Raw genomic sequence first — 20,785 nt, forward strand, 5'->3', positions numbered from 1 at the left:
GAGAAAGCTAGCAGCAAGAGCAGGAGATCTAGGACAGGTGAGTGCTGTGGAGCTGGAGATCAGTTAAGGATAAAGTACATATATATATGAAAGCTTCCCAATGAAATCCATTTGTTTGTATGTTAAAAATAATAATAATTATAAAAGGAAAACCCTGAGCAGCACCATTTGCTGCAGAGATTGAACTCAGAAAATACTCGTCAAAGAAATTCCAGTCCCAGGTGTGTTACAGTGAGTTTTGTCAACCACTTAAGGAAAATTAAAAACAGTTGTAATGTTTTTAGAAAATAGGGTAGGGAATTTTGCCAACTCAGTTGGTGAAATAATTTTGAAAACTATTCAAGAGCATAACAAAAACAAAAACTACAAGCTGATACCCTTCATGAATATAAGCTCTGGAACTTTCCACCCAGACTGGAAAGCAAACACAACAATACGTAAAACTGAGACAGCATCATGGCAGTACTTTAACATTTGAAAATCAGTGTAAATTCTGACTGTTAACAGAGTAAAGAGTGAAAAGAGAATGCAGAAAAAGCACAGGAGAAAATTCAAAACCTGCCTAGTTGCTTGGTAAAACTGACTTAAAAAAAAAATGCCTAGGGGGAAGGTCACAGCTATCATTATTAATGTTAAAGTCTCAACAACTCTTATAAGAATGAGAAAAGAGTGTTGATAGATAGCTCACCACTTCCCTGTTTGATGAGAAGTTATAATTTCTTGAGTAGGAAATGGAAGGGAAATTCACCTTTTTTCATAAACAGAACAATTGTATTAGACAATGATGCTACTAGAATAAGTTAATTCAGATCAAAAAAGAAAGCTAACTCTATTTTTACCTGCTAACAATAGACAAAAAAATGAAATTTTAATATTTAGGGTTTTTTTTACAATCATGTAGCAATTTATTATTTAATGAAAAATAAGTTTTATATATGATAGTTGGGGTATAGTTAAGAGCTGCACCAGTTTAGATGTACTTGACTTTTTCTTTTTTAAGCATAAATGCCACTTTCTTTGCCCACAGCTTTCACTAGCTGGTTGTATCCCAACAGTTAACAGTTTGGAATTCTTTTTTTTTAAATTTTATTATATTTGTGTTTTAATTTTACACATCAGCCATGGATTCCCCTGTCCTCCCCCCTCCCGCCCCCACTCCCACGTTCCCCCCATTCCCTCCCCTCCATTCCCACCTCCTCCAGGGCCAAGATTCCCCTGGAGATTCATTTAAAACTGGTGGATTCAGTACAGGCAGGTCCTGTCCCCTCCTTCCAGGCTGAGCAAAGTGTCCCTGTGTAAGCCCAAGGTTCCAAACAGCCAGCCCATGCACTAAGGACAGGTCCCGGTCCCACAGCCTGGATGCCTCCCAAACAGTTCAAGCTATTCATTTGTCTCACTTATCCAGAGGGCCTGCTCCAGCTGGGGGCTCCACAGCCTTTGGTTCATAATTCATGTGCTTCCATTCATTTGGCTATTTGTCCCTATGCCTCTCCAATTTGGTGTCAACAATTCACGTTCTTACAGTCCCTCCTCTTTCTTGACAATTGGATTTCTGGAGCTCCACCTGGGGCCTGGCCGAGGATCTCTGCATCCACTTCCATCAGTTATTAGATGAGAGTTCTAGCATGACATTTAGGGTGTTTGGCCATATGATCACCAGACTAGGTCAGATCAGGCTTTCTCTCAACCATTGCCAGCAGTCTACAGAGGATGTATCATTGTGGATTTCTGGGGACCTCTCCAGCATTCTGCCTATTCCTGTTCTCATGTGGTCATCATTTATCATGGTCTGTTCTTGATCCAGCTGGGATCTCCTGCTCCCCTAAGCTTTCTTTCCCTCGAACCTTGCCCTTCATTACTCCCACTGTCATCCATGTTGTTCATGTAGATCTCATCCATTTCTCTGTCATTGGGCGATCCATGTGTCTTTCCTAGGGTCCCATTTTCTAGGTAGCCTCCCTGGAGTTGTGTAGCAGTCTAGTCATTTTTGTTTTACATCCAGTATCCTCCTGTGAGTGAGTACATACCGTGTTTGTCCTTCTGAGTCTGGGTTACCTCACTCAGGATGATTTTTTTTTTTAGATCCATCCATTTGCCTGCAAACCTCATGATGTCATTGTTTTTCTCTGGTGAGTAGTACTCCATTGTGTATATATGTACCATATTTTCTTTATCTATTCTTCAGTTTGAAGGGCATCTAGGTTGTTTCCAGGTTCTGGATATTACAAAGCGACAGCCTACAGAATGGGAAAAGGTCTTCACCAACCCCACATCTGACAGAGGGCTGATATCCAGAATACATAAAGAACTCAAGAAATTAGACATCAAAATGCCCAACAGTCCAATTAAGAAATGGGCTATAGAACTAAACAGAGAATTCTCAACAGAGGAAGTTCAAATGGCTGAAAGACATTTAAGGAATTGCTCAACATCCCTAATTATCCAGGAAATGCAAATCAAAACAACTCTGAGATACCACCTTACACCTGTCAGAATGGCTAAGATCAAAAACACAGAAGACACCTTATGCTGGAGAGGATGTGGAGCAAGGGGAACTCTCCTCCACTGCTGGTGGGAATGCAAGCTTGTACAGCCACTTTGCAAATCAATATGGCGCTTCCTTAGAAAATTGGGAATCCATCTTCCCCAAGACCCAGCTGTAGCACTCTTGGGCATATACCCAAGGAATGCTCAATCATACCACAAGGGCATTTGCTCAGCTATGTTCATATCAACATTGTTTGTAATATTTAGTTTTTTAAGTCTCAAAGCAAAAGAAGGACAAAAATTTAAATAAAATTCCATCTTACTGACATAACACTCTACATTGAAAAAAATACAGAAAGGTTCTGGCAGTGATTATGAAAGACCCATATGGAGAAACACAAAATATAGACAAAAGGAAGATTCTGTGTGACCAAGACAGCAACTCTGTACAAACTGATCTATGAACTCCCGGCTCCACATGCTTCAGGCAAAAATCTACATCTACTTTATTTGTAGAAATATAGGCTAATGGTAAACTCTATATGAAAATCCAAATGACTGCCAAAGAATTATTAAAGCCATTTGATAAAGGAAGCAGTTAGGGAAAGTAGACTACAGATTGCAAGATATAGTATTCTCAGGCATCAGTCAAGACAGACACTGGAGTTGGTAAGAAGACAGATATTCATGTTATTGGAACAGAATTGAGAATCCAACAAATATGATCAGTTTGGTAATACTTTCAACAAAAGGACAGTGAAATTTGTATGCAAAAGTCTACTATTCGAGGAATAGTTGTAATAGAACAACTGGGTAATTATATGCAAAGTAATAACCTCAGCCATGGCTTCACAGATCTGTCAGGAAAACATCTTTGATTAGAACTTTTCACTGAACTTTTGATTTCTTAACCTAATATAGTATCTGACTGAAAATGCATGTTAATAGCTATTTGTGTAATGAATAGTTGGCTACCCTCCCTCCTGGTTTGTGGCTACTGTCTCAGTGAAGGAAGCTTCTCCCAGTTTGATGTAACTGAAAATTATGTTTTAGCTTTTAAAAGGTGCTAGACAGACACATTCCCTCATTTTACCATCAGTCCATTAGCTCTTCTCGTCACAGCTTCCAGATGGGCTCTCCTGGTGCTGAAATGCAGAACAGTTTTGCAGATATGTCTTTGTGCTGCTGTATTCATATGTCTTACAAGCTACGAGAAGAAGAACATGGTTTACTTAAATAGAGAAAGCAGAGGCGGAACACTGATCTGATTCAGTACCATTTGTTGGTGTTACTGATTTGCATTTTACTCCCACCGGTAGCTAGAGTCAACATGATTTATTCATTTATTCTAATACTTTAATTCCAGTGAGCTCTCTGTTTTCTAATAAAATAGATATAATGTGACTTTATTTTGTTCAAAGAACTTAAAGAATATTGGTACCTATCTTTTCAACAGATGGTAATTAGAGATTGGTGTTGATAGCTCAAGTAAAGAGGTCAAATGACTACTTGGCCATTGACATAGCCAACATAGGCCATTGACACAGTTTAAAACTTCTGATGACTGATTTCATAAAATAATCCTCTTGGGGTTCTGTACTTTTGAATTCCTCTCTTATGGTGCAGAAAACAGAACAGCCAGCAAACAGAACAAAGTGATTCTCTCCAGACATTCAAGCAGAGCCCCTGAAAGAAAACCCCAGTTAGGCCTCAGTTGTCTGTAACTCCCATGCCTGCTAATCTTCCTTACAAAGGACCAAACTCTATACCATTAGCATTAACAGCATTCACTTTACCCCTTAACCTTTTTAGTAGCTCAGAAATCATTACAGTAAAAGTAATTTTGTTATGCTGCCACCTTTTAAAATCTGTAGTGGGTTCACAAAGAGAGTGAAGAGGGGGAAAGCGTGCAACCTTCTTAGAGTCCTTCAAATCATACTAAGGAAAACGGAATCTGGAATTTCAGAATCAATATTCTACTTACTATTGCTTGTATATGGGGACTTAGTATTTGTAAATGAGTACATAATGAATGTATTTACATTCTGTGGAGACACATTCCAGTTTGTCTTTATGTTTGAGTTCTTGAGATACTTATTTTTATTTTTTGAGGATAACTTCAAATTCTTTAGTCAGTTTTTACCCCATACGCATTCTTAAGAACAACCTTAAAAAACAATTTCGAGTTTATGCCAAAAAAGGAGGAAATGGTGGCAAGATTACATTCTTCTTTCTGTCACCCATGGAATAGTTTACACATTCCATGTGTGGTACTTGATCAGACAGGTTGCTGCAATTTTTGTCATGTTAAAGACATTCTAAGAATCAATAGCTTCTTCAATTTTTATATTAGTTTCTCTATTTGTAAGTTGTGCAGTAGATTTCACCAATAAAAATGGAAGAAATATTTTGAAAATCTACAAACCATTAACAAAACACTTGAAAAGGCATACAGACACCCAGACTGTGTTCCAAAACGTTGTATTTCTCAGTATAAACAGTGATGAAATGCAGACCTGTGGAGAATGCACATGCAAGTCACTGCTGTGGTTTGAAATCTAAGGAACAGTGCTATTGAGACTGTCTCACCAGGTAGTATTCTAGAATTACAGTAGTCTTCCTTTGGATTGAATTTGTCAGCCCTTTGCCAAACAGAATGTTCTTTGGAACAAGACAAAAAGATTTTTGACACTCCATCAAGTACTGGAAATCATCCTATATTTGTCTTTGCCTCTGTACAACCATGCACCTCTAATACAATACTGCCTTAAAATGCTGGGATCCCCAGGCCCTCTGGATAAGTGAGACAATTGAATAGCTTGAACTGTTTGGGAGGCACCCAGTCTGTGGGACCAGGATTTGTCCTTAGTGCATGAGCTGGCTGTTTGAAACCTTGGGCTTACACAGGGACACATGCTCAGCCTGGAAGGAGGGGACAGGACCTGCCTGTACTGAATCCACCGGGTTTAAATGAATCCCCAGGGGTGTCTTGATCCTGGAGGTCATGGTAATGGAGGGGAGGGGCTGGGGGGAGGGTGGGGGTAGGAGGGGGGAGGACAGGGGAACCCATGGCTGATGTATAAAATTTAAAACACATAATAATAAAGAAAAAATAAAAATAAAGAGAAAAAATGCTGGGATCCCACTGTTTATTATTTCAGCGTTCCCACCCTGTGCTCTAGCTATGGTCTGAACCTCTGGCCTTCTCTGTGGGCTTGTACATTCGTCATCCTTGACATCTCCTCCCTCTCTTCTGGGTTGATGTCACCATTTCTAGGACTCTGTCTTCATCCTTCCTTTCTCCCTTAAGTAACTTCCAGAGCCTCTGAATATATAACTCTAATTTCAATATTATATCCTTTCACAACTTTTAAGATATTACTCTTCTTTTCCTGCTGATTCTACACTGAACTGATTCTACAATGATTCAAATCAATTTACCTTTGTAGACTTTTTCTCATAGAAGATATTAAATTTATTTCACCTTGGTGTTCTGAAATCTCTTAAGATGTCTGGGAATATACTTCTTTCATTTATTGTGATCTGTTTTTAAAGATTATTTCAACTTGAAAATTCTCTCCTTTCATCCCTGAACAATATTCCTTAAGATTATTTGTAAGCCCCCCTCCCTTCTTTTACCCTTGATGTTTCTTTCTGGTTTTCTAATTGCTAAAAGTTGTAACTCCTAGACAGATTAATATCTTTTCTTAATATGTTAAAATCCTTTAAGTTCTGGTGTGTGCTCTTAAAAATGTCTTCAATTTTATTTCAAGTCCATGTGCAGCATGAATAGTTGTGTAAACAAGTACTCTAACTTTTAACTTAGTAATTATTATTTTATTCTCTAAAATTGCTCTTTATTTTGTATCTCTTTTTTATAGCATCTTATTTTATATAATCAACATAATGTTTCCCCTATCTTTATAGGTCTATTAATTTTTCTATTATCCATAACTCAACTTCTCTTATACTTAATATATACATTTTCTACTCTAAGTAATTTGAATGCATTTTATGACATCTGATTTAGTATAAATATATGACAGTGTCTGAACTTCAGAAGCTTTTTACCCTGTCAAACTTGCATATTACCTATAAGAATCTACTATGCTACTTAATAGAACTATCCACAAGCTAATTAAGTAACAAATATAGAAATACAAGGTGTTTCTTTTACTCAAATTATTCTAATTTTTGAAATTTACAGATTATTTATTCAAAGAATATTTTCTATAGAGTTTTTGGCAGCTCTTCCCAAGGGTAATCTTAATGACTTAATAAACCTGCCATGTGGGGGCTGGAGAGATGGGTCAGCAATTAAGAGCACTGGCTGCTCTTCTAAAGGTCCTGAGTTCAATTCCCAGCAACCACATGGTGGCTCCCAACCATCTGTAATGAGATCTGATGCCCTCTTCTGGCCTGCAGGGATACATGCTGTATACATAATAAATAAATAAATCTTAAAAAAAAAAAAAATACACGGAGATGTTTTTAAAAACAGAATTTCTAAAAATGGATAAATAAATAAATAAACATACCATGTACTATATACTTATCCTGGAAACAGCTACTTCTCCTCATTTACCTGTATGCCACCCCTGCATCACTTCTTTACCTTATCTTTCACGTTGGTGTATGAGATAAACTAAAAGTTATAGGTGAGAAGGAAAGCAGCTATTAGATGCTTTTATAAGTGCCCTAGAAGCTAATATTTCTGGGTTTTTTTGTGTATATCAGATAATTTGGAAATAGCTTTGTTTTAAAATGAATAATAGTTTCAAATATGGCAAAGTCTTTTTGATTTAGAAAAGACTTTATTCAAAATCTTCCACTGTAACAAGTCTTTTTCTCTCATGCCAGTTAGCTCCCAAATAATGACACAGAGACTTCTTACTAATTATGAAAGCTTGGCCTTTAGCTTAGGCTTGTCTCAATTAGCTCTTATAACGTAAATTAACCCATATTTTTAAATCTATGTTCTGCCACATGGCATGTACCACTCTTCCATCTTGCACCTCCTGTCTCCCCTCTGTTTCTGGCTGGCAACTCCTCCTTCCTTTTTCCAGAGTCTTCTCTGTCCCCAGAAGTCCTGCCTAACCTCTTCCTGCTTAGCTATTGGCCATTCAGCTCTTTATTAAACCATCACAATGATGTATCTTTACACAGTGTAAAGGAATATTCAGTAAAGATTTCCCCTTTTCTGTCTAAATAAAAGGGAAAGGTTTTAACTCTAACTATAAACAATAAGGATATTTATCAGTTAAGAATTACATTCACAATGTCCAGTTGATTTGTATTTAGCAAATTTGGAGAAAGTACCATATCATCTAACCTACCTTAGTGAGTTCAGAGTTTTATGCCTAAGCCGCTTTCTATTATCACTTATATTACCATCCTAAAAAATTACCTTTTTAGACCTTATAACATCTTCTTAGATAAACAACTTAAGCTTTCATGTTTTTAACCTCATAAACTTTACATCTCTTATGTAAGTTTCTTTTCTGAATTTGGTAACAAGGAAAACTATAAAACTATAACTCTGTAGTCTTTAACCCCATCAAAGATACAAGAAGGATACAAACAGGAATCAACTTCCAAAACAAAGAAATGACAGAAATCTGGCTGCATAGTCACCCCAATGTTCTTCTGCAACATTGGGGCATCCTTCTTCTGCCTCTGGGCCTACAATATCTGACAGACTTTTCTGTGAAGCAGCAATTTTGAAGGACTAGCTATATCATATCTTGTCTTGGCAAAGTTTGACAGTTGTGATCTTTAATGCTCTGCTTGTCCAATTTGGACAGCATACTGTAGTGGGTAGCCATCCCAGCATTGGCCTGGAAGTTCCAACCCCCACTGAGGCTTTGGTAATGGTCACGCCCACAAGGCGGGGCGGAGGAGGAAGCGGAAGACGAAGGATCGGGAAGGACTCACTCGCTTGGTTCCCGGACTCTGGACGCTGGAGGTAGACCGAGCAGAGTTCTCCAGAGAACAACGCCGGATTTGTAAGTACCCCACAAAATAAACCTCCCTTTTAACTACGTGGAGTGGCCTTAATAATTTCACCAATATCTGGCGCCCAACGTGGGGCACGAACCCACGACCCTGAGATTAAGAGTCTCATGCTCTACCGACTGAGCTAGCCGGGCTTTTTTTTTTTTTTTTTTTTTTTTTTTTTTAGTTAAAGACTCCCGAAAGTTGCTTGCGTCCTTCTCCCATTTCTCAGATATTATTATATTCCTTCTCAGGTCTTTGATGAAGTTGGAGATTAGCAGTTATAGTTACAACTTAGTATATATACATATATAATATCTTAGATAGGATATATTATGTATTAGACTCAGGTTCTTTAGGATAGGACACCTTTTGGAATGATCTTTGTAACACGCCACCTACCCATGCACTAGACTTCCCTGGATTTTACTATGTGTTTTTTGCTTGATATTGTTTGTACTTATCGTAATTCCAATTTATCTAGGTCATTATCCCTCATTACTCCTGGACAATATTTGATAACCATCTCTTTGTATATAGTCTTGTATTAGGTTAGAACTTTCTTATTTAGACAAAAGGGGGAGATGTAGTGGGTAGCCATCCCAGCATTGGCCTGGAAGTTCCAACCCCCACTGAGGCTTTGGTAATGGTCACGCCCACAAGGCGGGGCGGAGGAGGAAGCGGAAGACGAAGGATCGGGAAGGACTCACTCGCTTGGTTCCCGGACTCTGGACGCTGGAGGTAGACCGAGCAGAGTTCTCCAGAGAACAACGCCGGATTGTGCTATACCCTTGCCAGACCCTGTAACCTACCCCCTCATTTGTAAGTACCCCACAAAATAAACCTCCCTTTTAACTACGTGGAGTGGCCTTAATAATTTCACCAATAGCATACTGCCAGTAGTTGAGGCAAGGGTAGTTTCTTTTCCCAGAGGGTAACTGTGCCACAAATGAAAGTGAACTCCACATAGAGGGTTGTTTTTTGTTTTGTTTTGTTTTGTTTTTGTTTGTTTTGTTTTTGTTTTTGTTTTTTTTTTATGCCTGCCATCCTCTTTTAAAGTAAGTTGGTGGTAGCAGGATCAGACATGCCTTACTGTCATGAAAACCCTTAGATGTTTTAAAACATTTTAAATACCATATTCTGTAGGTCTTTGAAGTTTTTGAAGAACATCTATCTATCTATCTAAAATCTATCTGTTTGACCTTGAAAACATACCTAACATGACTATAAATTTGATTTCTATAGATAACTAACTACTGACCTGTCATTTTTTATTATCGTAAATAGTTTCCAAGGACTAAAACTTTATATTACATTTTTAAATAGGCTGCATATGTACAATAGTTTAAACAAGAATAGAAACATATATTCAGTATTATAAAAATAACCTTAAATTTGTGTGAATATATACAAATCCATTCCAATGTAAAATATTTGAGACTAGTAGTTGTTCAAAAGTAGACTCAATAATCTATCCTTCTGCCCCATCATTTCTATACTGTACCCCCCTTTTCCCTTCAGAAAGAGATCCCTGAAACTAATCTCCTTTGTTCAGCCTTTTTTCTGACCATGGCCAACAACAACTTGTAACCAATGCCTCTAAATGATAAACATCTATAATCCATTGGATGACCAAAACCACCCATCTCACCTCTTGTGAATGTAGGCATCATTTTCTCTAGACTGCTTTCTGTTGTCCAGGGGTGATGTGCAGTAGCTACACGCACCTTTCCTGCAGAGAGGAAAGACAGCAGAAGCAGTGAGGGTAAGGTTTTCAGCTCTCAGCTATTGCTCTGACTTCTTGGCTTTTAACTCTGCAATTGGATCTGTGTTTCTTATTTAACAAGACGGTTACATCTACAGGGATGGAATCTTTAGGGGACACTGAGAAATTTGGGATGCTAGTCAAGTCATAGGAGAGCTGGCTGTATTATTTTTTGTTTAGTCTCTGTGTGATGGAAAAGTGTAGAGCTTATCTGAAGTCTTAGCTGGAGTAGTTTGTGTGGCTGGATCATCTCAGCTAGTAGCTTTGCAGTTGTTCTGAATGCAAAATTTTGAGGAAACTGCAACAGAGGCATTCTGAGAGGCTGGATCACCTGGATACTTGTCTTTGTTGGTGTCTGGTCCTTTTTTCTAAAAATACATTAACTCTTTTTTTTCAAATTTTATTTTTTTATATAGATATTTGTGTTTCATTTTACATATCAGCCATGGGTTGTCCTCCCGCCTCTGCCCCTGCCTTCCCCCCAACCCCTCCCCCCCATTCCCATCTCCTCCAGGCCAATGACTCCCCTGGAGATTAAGCTCAACCTGGTAGATTCAGTACAGGCAAGTCCAGTCCCCTCCTTCCAGGCTGAGCAAAGTGTCCCCACATAAGCCCCAGGTTCCAAACAGCCAGTTCATGTACTAAGGACAGGTCCTGGTCCCACTACCTGGATGTCTCCCAAACAGTTCAAGCTATTCAATTATCTCACTTATCCAGAAGGCCTGATCCAGTTGTGGACTCCACAGCTTTTGATTCATAATTTGTGTGTTTCCATTAGTTTGGCTATTTGTCCCTGTGCTTTTTCCAGTCTTGGTCTCAACAATTTACACTGCCAGTTGGACTCCTGGAGCTCCACCTGGGGCCTGGCCGAGGACCCACTTCCATCAGTTATTGGATGACAGTTCTAGCACGACAGTTAGGGTGTTTGGCCATCTGATCACCAGACTAGGTCAGATCAGGCTTTCTCTCGACCATTGCCAGTAGTCTACAGAGGATGAATCATTGTGGATTTCTGGGGACCTCTCTAACATTTTGCTTCTTCCTGTTCTCATGTGGTCTTCATTTATCATGGTCTGCTATTCCTTGTTCTCCCTTTCTGTTCTTGATACAGCTGGGATCTCCTGCTCCCCTAAGCTCTCTTTCCCTCAAAACTTACCCTTCATTACTCCCACTCACATCCAGATTGTTCATATAGATCTCATCCATTTCTCTGTCATTGGGCAATCCCTGTGCCTTTCTTAGGGTCCTGTTTTCTAGGTAGCCTCCCTGTAGTTGTGAGTAGCAGTCTAGTCTAATCAAGAAATTAGACATCAAAATGCCCAACAGTCCAATTAAGAAATGGGCTATAGAACTAAACAGAGAATTCTCAACAGAGGAAGCTCAAATGGATGAAAGACATTTAAGGAATTGCTCAACATCCCTAATTATCCAGGAAATGCAAATCAAAATGACTCTGAGATCCCACCTTACAACTGTCAGAATGGCTAAGATCAAAAACACTGAAGATTCCTTATGCTGGAGAGGATGTGGAGCAAGGGGAACTCTCCTCCACTACTGGTGGGAATGCAAGCTTGTACAGCCACTTTGGAAATCAATATGGCTCTTCCTTAGAAAATTGGGAGTCAATCTCCCCCAAGACCCAGCTATACCACTCTTGGGCATATACCCAAGGAATGTTCAATCATACCACAAGGGCATTTGCTCAGCTATGTTCATATCAGTATTGTTTGTAATATCCAGAACCTGGAAACAACCTAGATGCCCTTCAACTGAAGAATGGATAAAGAAAATGTGGTACATATACACAATGGAGTACTACTCTGTGGAGAAAAACAATGACATCTTGAGGTTTGCACACAAATGGATGGATCTAGAAAAAAATCATCCTGAGTGAGGTAACCCAGACTCAAAAAGACAAACATGGTATGTACTCACTCATAGGAGGATACTAGATATAAAACACATTAACTTTTAAAGATAGCATATATTTCTGCACTAACACAAGTTGGTTCCAGCCCCCAGGCAATGGTTAGGAGCCATGTCTCTGTATGCTGCTGAGCACTGGCCCACCTGAGAGACAGCAGGGCTAGGAGTCTACATCTGGCTCCTTGTCCAGAACTTTTTTTAGCTTTCTCAGGCCCTGTGTTTGGATATCTGAGCCTCATGTTGGGTGCCATATTTAATGAGTCTTTTTCTGTCCTGCCAGCCAGCTCCCAAATAATGACACGGAGAATTCTTATTAATTATGAAAGCTTGGCCTTTAGCTTAGATTTGTCTCAACCATCTCTTACAACCTAAATTAACCCATATTTTTTTAAATCTATGTTTTGCCATGTGGTGTTATCTTTCTCCCATCTTGCACCTCCTATCACCTCTTCATATCTGGCTGGTGGCTCTGCCTTTCTTCCCAGGGTCAACTCTGTCTCTGGAAGTCCAACCTAACCTCTTCCTGCCTAGCTATTAGCCATTCATGTCTTTATTAAGCCAGGCACAGTGACACATTTTCACACAGTGTAAAGGAATATTCTGGAATATTCCACTTATGAGCAGTAAATTAACCTCCTTTTGGGGTTACTCTGTCATTCTTAAACAGTGAACTTCACTCAATAGATTCTGATTCATATTCACAAAAACTAATTTGACTATAGTTCATGGGAGTTATAGAATTGAATAAAACAAAATAAATATGATAGAAATTAATTATTGCCTCCCAGGGAGCTTTAAAAGCAAAGCATGACTTTTTTATGACACAGGATTGTTTTTCAGGAAGAGACTGTACAAAATAAATGTTCCACTGATTTGTATTTGTCAAAACATCTCAAGCAAGTTGTCCAGAACCCTGAGGTTCTTCTGTCTTTTCTCTTTGCTTACTGCTTCACTGTTAAAAACATGAGATTAAGCCAGGCATGGCGGTGTATGCCTTTAATCCCAACACTCAGAGGCAGGCAGATCTCTGTGAGTTCAATGCCAGCCTGGTCTACAAAGCAAGTTTCAGGACAGCCAGGGCTACACAGAGAAACCCTGTCTCAAAAAAACAAGCAAACAAACAAACAAAAGAACTTGACATTAAGAAAAAGAAGTATGACCACTCAGAAAGCTCTCTGTTCATTGCAACTGAATAACAAAATATGAAATCTGGAACTAAACCAAGTTATAATTATCTAAAACAAGATTTTAGATTTGCATTTAGTAAACTTTAATTTTGTAGAAAAGCATGTGTTGTTGAAATCAACATGAGTAGCAAGTGAAAGCTTCATGAAAGGTGGCAGTATCAAGTATTCTCCACTTGAAGTGTCTTGGCAGCTTCTGAGTAATGCTTTGACTTGAAGCTTTTGTGAGTAACAGATTTTAGTGCAAGTTACTACAGTTCTTTCTGAATAATATAGGTCATGAAGAGTTCATTTGTAGGTGTGGCAGCTGTACTGCCTTGGAGACTGTCTTTAATAGATCTACTTCATTAATTGTCATGAATTTTTTTATTAACAAAACCAGTACATCAGGTTTAACCAGCTAAAAACTGTTCTCATAGTTGGTATCTTTATTGTCAGAAAGAATATTGTGAAAATAGGGAATTACTGTCCACGCTTTAACTCTTGACCAAACAGAAATGGCACTATCCATGAACAATAACTTAGGGGCATATTATCAAGTTGACGTAGAGTGTTTCAGTTGTGCAATTCCATTAACTTTAAAGCCCTATGCTTTAGTTTCAATGTCTTCCAGTTAGGAGTAATGCCAGAGCCGTCTGCTAGGTGATCTCAGTTAATGTGATTAATGTCAAGTAGCAGGATGTTCATTCTTTCTTCTGTAAGCCTTAGTCCTTAGGTTTTAGGCTAAATGGCCTTCTATGGGCTTGCCTCTCAGAAAACAGGCAGTGGTATTAAGAAGCGGCTGTAATGGGTTGGAAAGTAAGTGTTAGCATATACGTTCTATTAACCAATGGAAAAAATTTCCATCTGATGATCTTTATTATGAAATTGTGCATACAATATTTTTGTTTGTTTGTTTGTTTTTGAGACAGGGTTTCTCTGTAGCTCTGGACTAGCTCTGTAGACCAGGCTGGCCTCGAACTCACAGTGATCCACCTGCCTCTGCCTCCTGAGTGCTGGGATTACAGGCGTGTGCCACCACCACCCTGCATATGCATACAATATTAAAACTCTGTACTTAAGACATTCCGAAAGCTTTCTTAGACATTTGACTTTCTCATGTTGTTATCTATATTCTTTGTCTCTTATATATGAAAGTAATAAGCACTTGCCTCTTTTTAGGCAACTAGTAGCCTGAATTGTTTTAATTTAAATGGTTTAAAAGTTAAAAAAAAAAATTAAAAAGCAGTTGATGGCTTTCTCTAGATCTCCCAATTATTCATCACTTTTAATGAACACTTTTGAAGATTATTATACACATTATATATAATGGATATAAATGTCCAAAAAGGCATTAAAAATTATGTTTACTGTTATCTTTTACTACTTACAGATTTAGAATCATACCTAGAAAAGTAGAACAAAATTTAGACAAAATGGCATGTTTTGTTAGTGGTGCAAAATGAATTAGAATTAAAGCAATATTCTTTACATATGCAAGTTATCTTTAAATTATTGAAAATATCTTGGCTATTTAATGTTACCTAATTGTTTACCCCATTTTATAATAACTCCTTTTTTTTTCCTGGATCTTTTTATCTGGCCAGATTCCTAGATTTTTTTTTAAAGTTTGTGATATGAGAAATCTTGTTTCAGAGGTATACTGTCCTTCAGCTCCTGAGGTTTCCAAACCGCCATTTATCAGAATCTGCAATGTGAGTCTAGATATTTTCACAGCATGTCATCCAGCTGCCCCCAAATCAAGGTCTGCTTGCCCATGAAAGCAGACCCTTGTGCTTGTTGCCTGGCTCTGCTCATGACCCACATGCCCCTAACCTGAACTATGGCCATGATCCCAGATCCCTTCTTTCAGGCTTCAGTATAACCCCCACGTTTGGTCTTCTCAAAGGCCAGCCTTCCTTTTAACCTTGGGGTGTCTCTTCAGTCCTCACCATTGTGCCTCCTAGGCAGTCCACCACAGCAAGGGTGGTGGTAGTGTTTGCTGACATTCATGCAGCACTCTGGTTTAGCAGGCTTGTTTCATATTCCTAATGTAATTTTCTCCCCGTAACTATGTGAAATAAACAACTATTGAACAATCTAAATTTCAGTCAAATAATCTGCCCCAAATCACATAGATACTAAATGGAAGAACAAAGATTTTGATTACAAAACTTCATATTACTTTTCCCCTCTCAGTAACATCTACTGGTCATCTTGCATTTCATTGATAATGTAAGTGACTTCTAAGTTTCTTCAAGCAGGAATCTTTTCCTTCACCTGTGCCGCCATATGATCATCCCTTAACTATAGTACAATGAAACATTATAATTCATGAATTTCTAGAAAGTTGGTGATACTTCATGAAAATTCCATGACTTCACTAAAATTCAGTTTCATTATGTCAGCAATTTCTTAATACCTCAAAATTGTACATTTGTGTTTACCAAACCGAATTTATTTTATTTCTCTGTATTTTTTCAGAAGAATAAATTCATTCCATATTCTGTTACTCAATGTATTTTAATAAACTACAAAACTAAAAAAGCAGATGACATTTTAAAGAATTTTTGCCTCATAAAGAACATGTAGAAGTGCCGGGTGGTGGTGGCGCACGCCTTTAATCCCAGCACTTGGGAGGCACAGCCAGGCGGATCTCTGTGAGTTCGAGGCCAGCCTGGTCTACCAAGTGAGTTCCAGGAAAGGCGCAAAGCTACACAGAGAAACCCTGTCTCAAAAAAACAAACAAACAAACAAACAAACAAACAAAACATGTAGAGGAAACTCCGAATCTTCTATATGTTAATATTTGTAGTTTATTTCTGAACTCATACCTTTTAAAAAGACAAAGTAAATAAAATAAGTAAGATGTTTACCAGTTTTTAGCTCTTTACACAACCATACTCAATTCCTGTTATATTATTTCCATATTCAATCTATTTTTCAAATAACAGACATTTTCTTTAATAGTAAGCAAGATTATATATACATTTCCCAACCTAAATTAGTGTTACTGCAAGATTATATATACATTTCCCAACCTAAATTAGTGTTACTGGATTGTATCTGCCCATAATTTCTCCAGATGAAAAACAAATTTAGTCTTGGAGCACCTCACACTAGGTTGTGGCTAAGCTCAGTACAAAGAGATGGTAGGGCCTCTGCAAAAGGAAACAAGCACATTATGACTGGATCTTTCACATGAAGGAAATTACGTTTTCCTTATTGAAATGACCTCATCTCTTTTTCTACAGTAAGATATTGTAAGGTAAAACGATCTGCCTCAAATCACATTAAATTCCCTGTTACATTTAAATTAAATTTGTCTTTTAGATTCGTTCGTTGTTTTGCAGAGATTTATAGTAGTTATGTTTTTCACTCCTGAATATAATTTCTTATATCAAATAATTACCAAAACAGGTAGAGATATTAAAGGACAACAAATATGTTGTGGTTTCATGCCTTATCTTTTCCTTTGTTTTTTTGTTTGTTTGCTTTGGTTTTTGTTGTTGTTGTTGTTGTTGTTGTTGTTGTTGTTTGAGACAGGGTCTCTCTGTGTAGCTTTGCACCTTTCCTGGAACTCACTCTGTAGCCCAGGTTGGCCTCGAACTCACAGAGATCTGCCCGCCTCTGCCTCTGGGATTAAAGGTGTGCACCACCACCACTCGGCTCATGCCTTCTCTTAATACCAAAAACCTTGGGCTCATCTCTCAGAGGACAATAAAAATCTTTTGAAAAACAATGATACTTAAAGATTTTTAGCAGATAAATCTTCCAGAAATTTTAATACTTTTTGAAAATTACAACTAATACTTTTAAAATATATTTATAAATTAAAGAATTTATTTTGTTGATATACTATTTATCCCAGACAATGCATAATTTTTAAAAAAGAAGACTCACCATGAAAGTATAAAATTTGAAATAATACATTAGTTGTTAAACTCAAAGAATTTGTGTCTTGAAGCCTTGTATAGAACAGAACACCGGTGGGCAGACAGGGCCTCTTGTTCTGGACCTGCATCTGCCAGCTGGGTCTTTCCTAAAGCTGGGTGAGCTTTATTCTTAAGTTCTGCAAGAATATCCACGTTCATCTATTACATGCTATCCTTAACTATAGCACCTAGCTCAGTATCTAGCACTAACTAGTTTAGAAAGTATACTGCAGGTACTCCCTGAGTGCGTGAGAATGCCGTGTCTTCAACCAAAGACTTACCAGCAACTCTGAGATGAGATTTTTCCTGGTGTCAGATATATGACAGCATTTCTGTTTCTATTGTAAGTATCTAGTGCAGTGGTTCTCAACCTTCCTAAAGCTGCGACCCTTTAATACAGTCCCTCATGTTGTGGTGACCTCTAATCATAAAGTTATGTTGTTGCTTCTTCATAACTGTAATTTGCCAATGCTGTGAATTGTAATGTAAACATCTGATATGCAGCCCCCAAAGGGGTTGAGACCCATAGGTTGAGAACCACTGATTTAAAGTGCCTTAGAAATAACCAAATTTGGAAGGCCGTGAAAGTTAAAAGTTGTTAGCAATAGATTTCTCACACCTCTATGACAATTGGCATGCCCTGCTCTAGTTTGAATACCCCATTTTTCCTCATTTGATGAATTCTTACTTTTTCACCCTCAGCCAAGACATCATGTCTTCATTGAAGTCCTCTGTAATCTCCCACTGAGTCTGGGTTAGGTACTCCTCCTGTGTATACCTATAGATTTCTGTGCTTGTTTTATGCAATTTCTGAAGCCAGTTCCTGAGAGAAAACATACTAAAGAGGGCTTAGAGCCAAATCACCTATAGCATCATGCCGTGTTTTCCAGTTTCAGAACTCATCTTGCTGATAAAATATCCTTAATACAGTTTTTCTTTGTCTTTGCACATATGAACAACTGTGACTCATAGCCTGGAAAAAACACTTTTAATTTCCTGTAAAGGTGTTCATCTCTTTCACTGGCAGGATACTCGGTTCATATTTTTCCATTTACATGGTTAATTGGTTGCCTGTGCAACCTGATCATATTTTGAACTTATTCCAGCTGGCTCCATGGCTATTTTATATTGAAGCCCTAGACGTGTACCTGCTGGCCTGCTTTAGTTCTTGTTGGCACTTCATCACTGTGCAACATTGGAGAAGTAAAAACACATTTATATGTTACAACATCCAAGATAAAAATCACTGTAGATATGTCTTGAAGAGACACAAACCAGAAATAGGAGATGTGAAGTATTTATACCCATATTCCTTTTTTCCAAACTGACATTTTCAGGTCAGCAATGTACAAAAATGAAATTCCTTTGAAGACCGGTGCATAATTCTTTATTTTATTGACGTATACAATACTGTTAAATGATCCTTTGGTGGAATCTTAGGGAGAAATCACGGCACGTGAACTTTTGATGACATCTCTAAACTTCACTGTAGGCATCGCTGATGATGAGGCCATTTCTCTTCCATACACTGTCCATATGCAGGTCGATGCCTTCCTCTCATCCACCTGAGAGGAAGTAAAGTAAGCAGGCCAGTCAGGATTGTTCAGTTTCATGTTGCCACCTCAAATCCAGCACATTTGTACTATTTTTTTCATCCTAAAATGTAACCAGTTTATTCTAATACATTTTTTTTTTCTTTTCAGTGATAAGCCTTTTGAAGTTTTTCATTTTTTTTATTTTATATGTGTGGGTGTTTTGCCTGCTTATGTCTGGGCACCACAAGTTTTCCTGGTGCTGGTGGAGGCCAGAAAAGGGTATCAGATCCTCTGTAACTGTAGTTATGGATCATTGCAGACCACCACGTGGGTACTGGGAATCGAACTCACGTCCTTTGCAAGAACAGCAAGTGCTGAGCCATATCTCCAGCCCCATTTTTAACCCTTTGATGTGGGGTATATTTTGAAAGGTCATTAATTCAATATAATGCTTTGAGTTACCAGTTCTTATTTAATACTTAGGAAGATAATTCTTGGACTTTCTACAGTTAGACTATTAAAATTCAGGTCAGTATTTGGTAGTTGTATTAAACATCCTTTAAAAATCTATGTCTGAAATGAGTATAAGTTTAAAGAAATCAGCCACATTTCTAGAAAAAAATCTAGTTAGTTGTCAAGTAGTCTAAAAACATTTAAATTGATAAAAATTTCTTCTTATTTAAAAAATGAAATTTTTGGTGGTTTTTTTATTTTGTTTTGTTTTTTGTTTTTGTTTTTTTTTTCTGCTTAACCAACCAGAGTCATTAAAATAAGGGGGCACAAAATTTGGAGGATAATTGAAAATATAAAGATGTAAAACTCAACCTTTGCCATATTGAATAAAAAACCCCACAAATCTAGAGTCTCCCAGCTTTGCAGAGTGTGTTGCACTTCTATAGGCACAGCACTCATATACCATTTCCTTATGAGGACAGCTGTGCAGCAGGTTTGCAGCAAGCTGCGGTGGTGCTCGGGAAAGTGAAAGGGCCTGACTCTTTCCTCCCTTGAGTTGGCATTCTACCAAAAGAGAAGTTGGTGCTTTTTCCCTCTTCTGTTTGTGTGATAGGGTTGTCTGTAATTTAAATGAACATCATTTTATGTTCATTCTCATGGGGTCCTTTTCTGAACCAGATACTAAAAATGCTTTTACACCCACACCCTATATTGCTGAACAAATTATTTATGGAAGGGAAGGAAAGATAAAGTTGCTTTTAAGAGTCCTTTAACATATCAGTTTGATAACTAGCAAAACACCTTTACAGCCATTAAATATTTACCAAGACTTGGCTTTAGGCAAGGGGGCAGTTTAGTGCACCGAATTTGACTCTCTGCAATGCCATTGATTAGCTATCAGAAGGACGGAGTTAATAAGTAACTTTAAGTATTACAGGGTGCTCTGCATTCTTGTCAAACCTTTTCTCTGAAGACAACCTAAAAAAAATGTCAGTTAGGACGAGCATTCACCCCACCACTGATTGCACAAGCACAGCTCTGAAAGAAAGAAAGGGCAGGCAAATCAGCTGAGCAGCGCTTAAGCAATCCTTCCTAGTGACTGTTGTCATTGCTGCTGGACTTTAGAACCGAACATGTTTACATTTAATTAGAAAGGACACACAGTTTACAGCACAGTAGCTATCAATATCGGATCAGAATTGATTTCCGCTTTCTCTCCAGTGATTGCTTCCTTCAAGCTAATTAAAAAAGGCATATAACCAAATGACTCACATACATTTTAAAGCAAAGTAAACAGTATTCCCTGGAGAGCCAAACAAAAGTAAATAGCATTCATCCCGATTAATAGCTAAATTTTTTTAAAGGAATTCTGATATTTATAAGTGTGTTGTAAGTCATGTTTTAGTGTTATCAGACTGGTGATATGCAAGTGTTTCCCTTTGAAGAAACCTCACTGAATTGCTTTGCCTGGTGCCTCAGCTCTAAAAGAAACAATAGCCTCAGTTTTATCTTTATAATCCCTAAAAC

The 20,785-nt window shown here is 37.9% G+C and overlaps 1 protein-coding gene and 1 non-coding gene across 7 annotated transcripts in view; one reads left to right on the plus strand and one right to left on the minus strand.

Moving 5' to 3' along the window:
* The window catches only part of Mipol1 (mirror-image polydactyly 1), a 310,896-nt gene that overhangs the window by 221,474 nt on the left and 68,637 nt on the right, over positions 1–20,785 (plus strand). The gene's annotated exons all lie outside the window — the stretch shown is intronic.
* Trnak-cuu lies at positions 8,564–8,636 on the minus strand. The gene has a single exon. It is a non-coding gene; the product is annotated as a tRNA-Lys (tRNA).

This window comes from Onychomys torridus, chromosome 14 (genome assembly GCF_903995425.1).
Source record: "Onychomys torridus chromosome 14, mOncTor1.1, whole genome shotgun sequence".
In the NCBI taxonomy this organism is placed as follows: Eukaryota; Metazoa; Chordata; class Mammalia; order Rodentia; family Cricetidae; genus Onychomys; species Onychomys torridus.